Here is a 6475-nt window from a genome sequence, read left to right on the forward strand (position 1 = left end):
TGATTAAAAAAAAGATATGGCAGCATTTCTAAGAGAGGGGACTCAGAGGGATTCCTTGAGGAAATTAGACATTGTTAAGAAATGGCTCCGAGTAAATAGACCGAAACCAAGACAGAGACAGCGAGTCTGAAATGGAAAATTGTGAACTGGGGGCAAGTTATACCACCAACCTCACTGCACTCAGCTGAGAGAGTTTCTACAATAGTATGGAGACAAGCTTCTTACCTGGGAACAGGAGCCCAAGGGACGGATTCTCTGCCAGAGAGTTTTTGCTCATTAGTGTGCATGGTGACATTTTGATTCAAGAGATTAATCTTAAATCACGTGCAGTAGTGTCCCTGTGACATTTGTGGATGGAAATACTGTGCCATCCTATAACCCTGCTGTCAGCCTGCCCTATTGCTCAAAAGAATAGTGAACAAAATTGCTTCTTTTATTTACTTATCCCCCCCTACATATTCCTTACATGTCTTCACAACTATTTCTTCTTATTTTACTGACAAAATGCTATTGTCAGCATTGTGCTGTAATTGCAGAGTACATTGTGATCTTAGGCACAGGCCTTGCAAGCTGCTCTGCCTGGGTGGGCTCCAAAACCCACACAGAGCCAACTTAACTTTGGTGGGGGTAGTCTTGTCTGATGAGCTCAGTTTTCATTTCTATTTTTCTACTTTTTCAGCTCTCATGGTTGAAATAGGGAAATTAAGGGTATCCTCATGGATCATAAAGCAAAGGATGAACAAGAAAAACATTCAGGGTTGATTCTATTTATTTTGTTATCTTAAAAACATTTGGCCACTGGGATGATTTTTCAGGGGGCTCAATCTGAGTGCAAAGAAGTGGAAAACAGTGTCTTCTGCCCTGACACATATCAGTGGATTTACTAAATGTGTTCTTCCACAATTTATTGTTGTGTGAGGCAGAAAAAAATGTCTTGAATTTCATGTTTGACCATCCCTGTGTATTTCTCACATAAGCTAGACTCCTGGAGAAAGCTGGCCTGTGTCTTGATGGAAGAGCTCACTGTGTTCAGCACCCAATGCTGGTAGGAGAAAGTGCTGCACATTTCAATAAGTGTGTTTGAGAACAGGATCACTTGCTGACTATAAATGAAAGTGAGAGGATATTACTGTTGGGGTTTTCTTCTGAAGGGACCAAATTTTAAGGCAGCCTGCCAGGGTTACTCCTTCTTGCTTTTGTGAAACCAAAACTGAAATACACTTTTTCTACCCAGATAATGTCATCGGATTAGGAAAATGCTTCACCCTCTCTTGGGGTGCTCTGCTTGATTCCTACTGCCAACAGCAAAGACAGGAGTTTGCATTTTCCATACAGCCTTTCTACAGCCAGTCCTGCAAATTCAGTCATGCCTTAGAGACAATGGACTGAGGGAAACACTGACAACCAGGCTTGAGGTGTCTGCATTTCTGTGTGTTACTGAACATGCTCTTGTATGCTGGGGTCAGCCTGAATTTTTCCTGTGCTTGCTCTTTCTTTCTCTCTCTCTTTCTCTCTCTCTTTCTTTCTCTCTCTCTTTCTCTCTCTCTTTCTCTCTCTCTTTCTCTCTCTCTTTCTCTCTCTCTTTCTCTCCTTCCTTCCTTCCTTCCTTCCTTCCTTCCTTCCTTCCTTCCTTCCTTCCTTCCTTCCTTCCTTCCTTCCTTCCTTCCTTCCTTCCTCCCTTCCTTCCTTCCGAATTCCTTCCGAATTCCTTCCGAATTCCTTCCTTCCTTCCGAATTCCTTCCTTCCTTCCTTCCTTCCGAATTCCTTCCTTCCTTCCGAATTCCTTCCGAATTCCTTCCTCCCGAATTCCTTCCAAATTCCTTCTTTCCTTCCTTCCTTCCATCCTTCCTTCCTTCCTTCCTTCCTTCCTTCCTTCCTTCCTTCCTTCCTTCCTTCCTTCCTTCCTTCCTTCCTTCCTTCCTTCCTTCCTTCCTTCCTTCCTCCCTCCCTCCCTCCCTCCCTTCCTTCCTCCCTCCCTCCCTTCCTTCCTTCCTTCCGAATTCCTTCCTTCCTTCCGAATTCCTTCCGAATTCCTTCCTCCCTCCCTTCCTCCCTCCCTTCCTCCCTTCCTCCCTCCCTCCTTTCAGAAACACTTGCTATACAATATCATTTTCTCTAAGCAGTTGTCCAGTTCTGCAGAGATTTTGCACAAAACAGAATTTCTAGTGCCTGCTAATAATGTAGGGGGAAGTTCCTAAGAAGATTTTTCTTCCCTTTTTTTGAAAAAAAGAGACCAAAAACCAGCATTTGCCCACATCTCTGAGTTTCTTCCATAGCCCATGTTTTTCCTCCTGATTCTGTACTCCTGTGCACTCTCTCCTGCTTTTTCCCATCTCATTCTTTTGAATTTTCTTCTCCTTCATCATCTTTCTTTCTTGGATTCTGGACTAACTCCTGGAGCATAAACTTCCTCAGATGTTTGACTCCACTACTGGGATTTCATAAGGGCTATATTAGAGGAAAATCTGTATCTGATCTTTACAGAGTTGCAGCATCATTCTGTAAAGGCCTGATCCACTCCTTGCAAAGACAAACTGACTTTAGAGGGGTGAGATCAAGAATATTTTTGAGTGTGATTGGTAATGAACACTGAATATACTCAGGACTCACCAGATATATTCAGGGTAGGGCAGAGTAAGGTCTCTATCTCACCGCATGAAAAGTTATGGTGCTGCTAAATGTCGCAGCTAATGTGGGTAATGTGTAAGCTCAGAGCTTGACGCCACACTTCACTGCCTGCAAGATTTGCCTGCCTGGTTGAGACTATTTGATTTTGGAGCTCAGTTATCAGAAAACTGCAAAACAGCTGAGGTGGAAGGGGCCCCTGGAGATAATCTGGTCCACCCCCCCTGCTCAGGCAAGGCCACCTACACCTACACCATGTCCAGATGGCTTTAAAATAGTTCCAAAGACAGAGACTCCATAACCTCCCTTACCAACCTGTACCAGTGCAAATCAGCTTGGGTGGAAAATTCTTTTGGAATCCCAAGTTCAAAATACCTAAGTGATGCATTTTTATTACATTTTTTAAAAATTCCCAAATCTGTTTCTTCCATTTCTTCTAAAACTAATGACAGTGATTGTTCCTATTGTGAGGTGCATACATGGATTCCAGATTCTCAGATGTTTCAATATTCTCAGTGTTACTCACAGGACATCAAACAGAGAAGTCCTTGCAGTATCAGGTCCTAATAAAATACATTGCACATGATCCCCATACAGATATCATTGTCTTGTAGATGATGTTGTATTGTTGTCATCGTGCGTTTTGGCAAAGAACTGCCAGAGACTGCATGTTGTGCTATGTGGACCTTTGTCTGGAACCAGCAGAGAATTCATTTATTTTGGTAAATGCTCAGTGTTAATTCTTGAGGTTCGACCTCAAAATCATTCATATTTGGATAGAAAATGGTGGTAAGTAGCACTCAGCTATCCTGAATATGAAGATAAAGCAGAGAAATTTGACCCCTAGTGCTGACTGTTTATGTTGCAATACAGGACCGTTCAGGGTGTTCAGCACACTGGAGCATTAAGACCTAGGTGCAATAAAATTAAAACTGAAGCTAGAAAGTAAAAGTGAGAATAAAACCAGAATTGCCTAATTCTGTCAACAGTTCAAAAGGAAGATCTAGTGCTAGAAGCTGCTGAGTACTTCACATTGTTATCTATTTAAAAATATATGAAAAGAAAGATAAACATTAAAAACATAAAATAAAAATATAATTTTTTTTCTCCAATTGCAAGTTTTCCTATCATAAAGGACTTACAGGACATTGAATATTCAATCAACTCAGAATACCTTTGAGCAGAGTCTCTGTCAAGGGACACTGTTGTTTGCAAATTCAGACCCTCCATTTTCATATGTAAATCTATGATGTCCCCTGTTTTGCCACCCAGAGAATATTCTTAAAGTAAGTTTTGATCTTTGTCTTTATTGTCTTCAGCTAATGATATTAATATACTCTCCTTGTTTTGTAATTTTTTTTATAAAACACAAAAGTTTAAGTTCGCTATGTAGGCAAAAAAAGCGCCACTTTCTATAGAAAAATTTCCTTTTACTGCCTTGAGTTTTTGTTTTCACTGTATTCATTGTAAATGCAGTATATTTTAAGGCATACTTATGAGGACTAACATAAAACTGAGGATATTTTTCTTCTTCCAGTGAATCCAGTGGCAAATCATCTCCAAATTCCAGTAAAACTAGAATGGATAGACTTTACAATTTGGGTGGGAAGAAACAAACAACTTCCTGACAAATCTCAAAACCTGGAAAACAAGTCTGAAAATAATTTGGCAGAACAGGACGCTTTACAATTTTTCTGAAGGAATGTTTGCAACTAACAATTCACCAGTTCATCACAGTATCTCTAATGCTCATGAAAACCCATTCCCCTCACCAGCCTGGGGAGTTGCGTCAGGCAGTTTTGGGAAGAGGGTTTTCTTTGGATTTTAATTGTGAATGGGCAGCTCAGCCCTCCAGGTAGGCAGCACCTAAGAGGAAACACAGCATTTTCTGTGATACGTAACAAGCAACATAGCTCACCTTTTTCCCTCTCTGCAGCCGAGTGCAGCTGTCCTGATACCAAGATCACAGGAAAGCTTTATCTGGAAAAGGTCCCTCTGTTTGGCTCCCTTTTAACTCTCCCCTTTTTAACAGCTGGTGTTTCCAAGAACAGAGTTGAAAGGCTGAGACAGATTTTCATTTTTAATAACTGAGCTTCAGTTTCCCTGGGAAAAAAATGTTCTCCACTGGAGACAAGAAGGTCCTGTGTCACCCAAATTCTTTACTTATTAAAGAGATAGATGAGATCCTCTTACAAAACTACAGTAAAGTATCTCCTTAAATCTGGAGAGGTGTTTGCTATTTCTTTTTTGCAGTCTTTGTTTCATTTTTGTGGCTACCTCATAAAGGACCAGCAGGTCATCCACTGCTGGGACTGACAGGGCAAGAAGAGCTGCAGAGGGCAGGGAAATGGTGAGGTGATGCCTGCATCCCTGCTCTTAAAAGGTCCAATACTGCAGTGGGATCCACTCACATGGTCTGTGCTTCAGGTTCTAGAGGTGTACAGTAGTACATGGACAATTCTGTGCTGGAAAACATGCTGAGCTCCTTCAAAAGGTGCCAGCAGGTGGCAAGTAGTACTTTTGTCCATTCTGTTAAAAGGACGTTGTCTTCCTTCAAACTCCCATCCTCCCTCCCTGCCTGGTGCTGAGGGTGTGCAGAGACAGAGCAGATTGACACATGTGGAAAACTTATAATAGAACATGAAACTCTCTGGACCAATTTTCATTACTTGCTTCCAATTATTTGAATGATCTATTGAGAAGAAAAGAAAAAAGAAAAGAAAAGAAAAGAAAAGAAAAGAAAAGAAAAGAAAAGAAAAGAAAAGAAAAGAAAAGAAAAGAAAAGAAGAGAAAAAAGAAAAAAGAAAAAAGAAAAAAGAAAAGGAAAAAGAAAAAATCTGGGGGGTACTCAGTGAAAATGGAGCCGTCTGGAACAAACAAACAAAAAAAAAAGAAACCAAAAAACAGTGAAGCGCAAGAGTTGTCTGCTCTTCAAAGGGAGACTTAAACATTATGGCTTAAAAAATTCCATGGAAAAACAATCAACAATTGAACAAATAGCACACTGGTTCAAAGGACTGCTTTATTGAAAAGTCCCAAACCCCAAATGGTCAGCTTTTCAAATGTTCATCTGTACCTTGGGTACAGAAGTCCCACCTGAGCATTGCCTCAGATTTTAAAATCTTGCCCAGAACTTGTGATTAGAGGAAAACTTAGGGGGAAAACAAAGTGGGGAACGAAAATGGGGAGGTTGAAAGCTGATCAGGCACCCATGCACAAGCTCGGGGCAATTAAAGCTCTCCTGAGCGTTTCCCACAGAGAGCGGGCTAACTGCTGGCTTCAGAGGAGCGGCAGGAGGAGAAGGTGGAGAAGTGGGGAGAAGCCAAGGTGAGCAGAGGCAGGCAGTCGCGGAGAGACGTGGATCCCACCTTTCAGTGGCTGCAAGGCAAGGGGCAGGGGGAAGCTGTGGGAAGATGGGCAGGCAGCGCCCTGCCTCTGTATTTGTGGCTTAGGGCTGGTTTGTTCACTCCCTGGGGAGTGAACTCCCTGCCTTCACCTCTGGTGCTGCATAGCCCTTTGTCTCACCTGGGTCATCGCTCCCCTTCTAGGGGGGCTAGCCAGGACTATTTCTGGTCAAATCGACTTTCATATTCTTCCCCCCCTTTCTTTTGTTAAAGTTGTCTTCTACTTTTTCACCTCTCTGCTTATTTGCTAATGTTGCCTCCCCTCTCGTCTTTTCTTCCTCTCATCTGCTTTGCTGCTCCGCCAGTCTCTTTGCTTTCTACCACCACCTGGTCTCATTTTTCAGTTGTCTTTCTCTTACTCTCTCCTGCCAAGGAAGGGGACCAGCGACTGGCCCCCAGCACCGCCACAGAGTGCTACTAGCTGCAGTTTCTAGCTTTAGTGCTT

This window comes from Corvus moneduloides, chromosome 6, assembly GCF_009650955.1.
Source record: "Corvus moneduloides isolate bCorMon1 chromosome 6, bCorMon1.pri, whole genome shotgun sequence".
Taxonomy (NCBI): domain Eukaryota; kingdom Metazoa; phylum Chordata; class Aves; order Passeriformes; family Corvidae; genus Corvus; species Corvus moneduloides.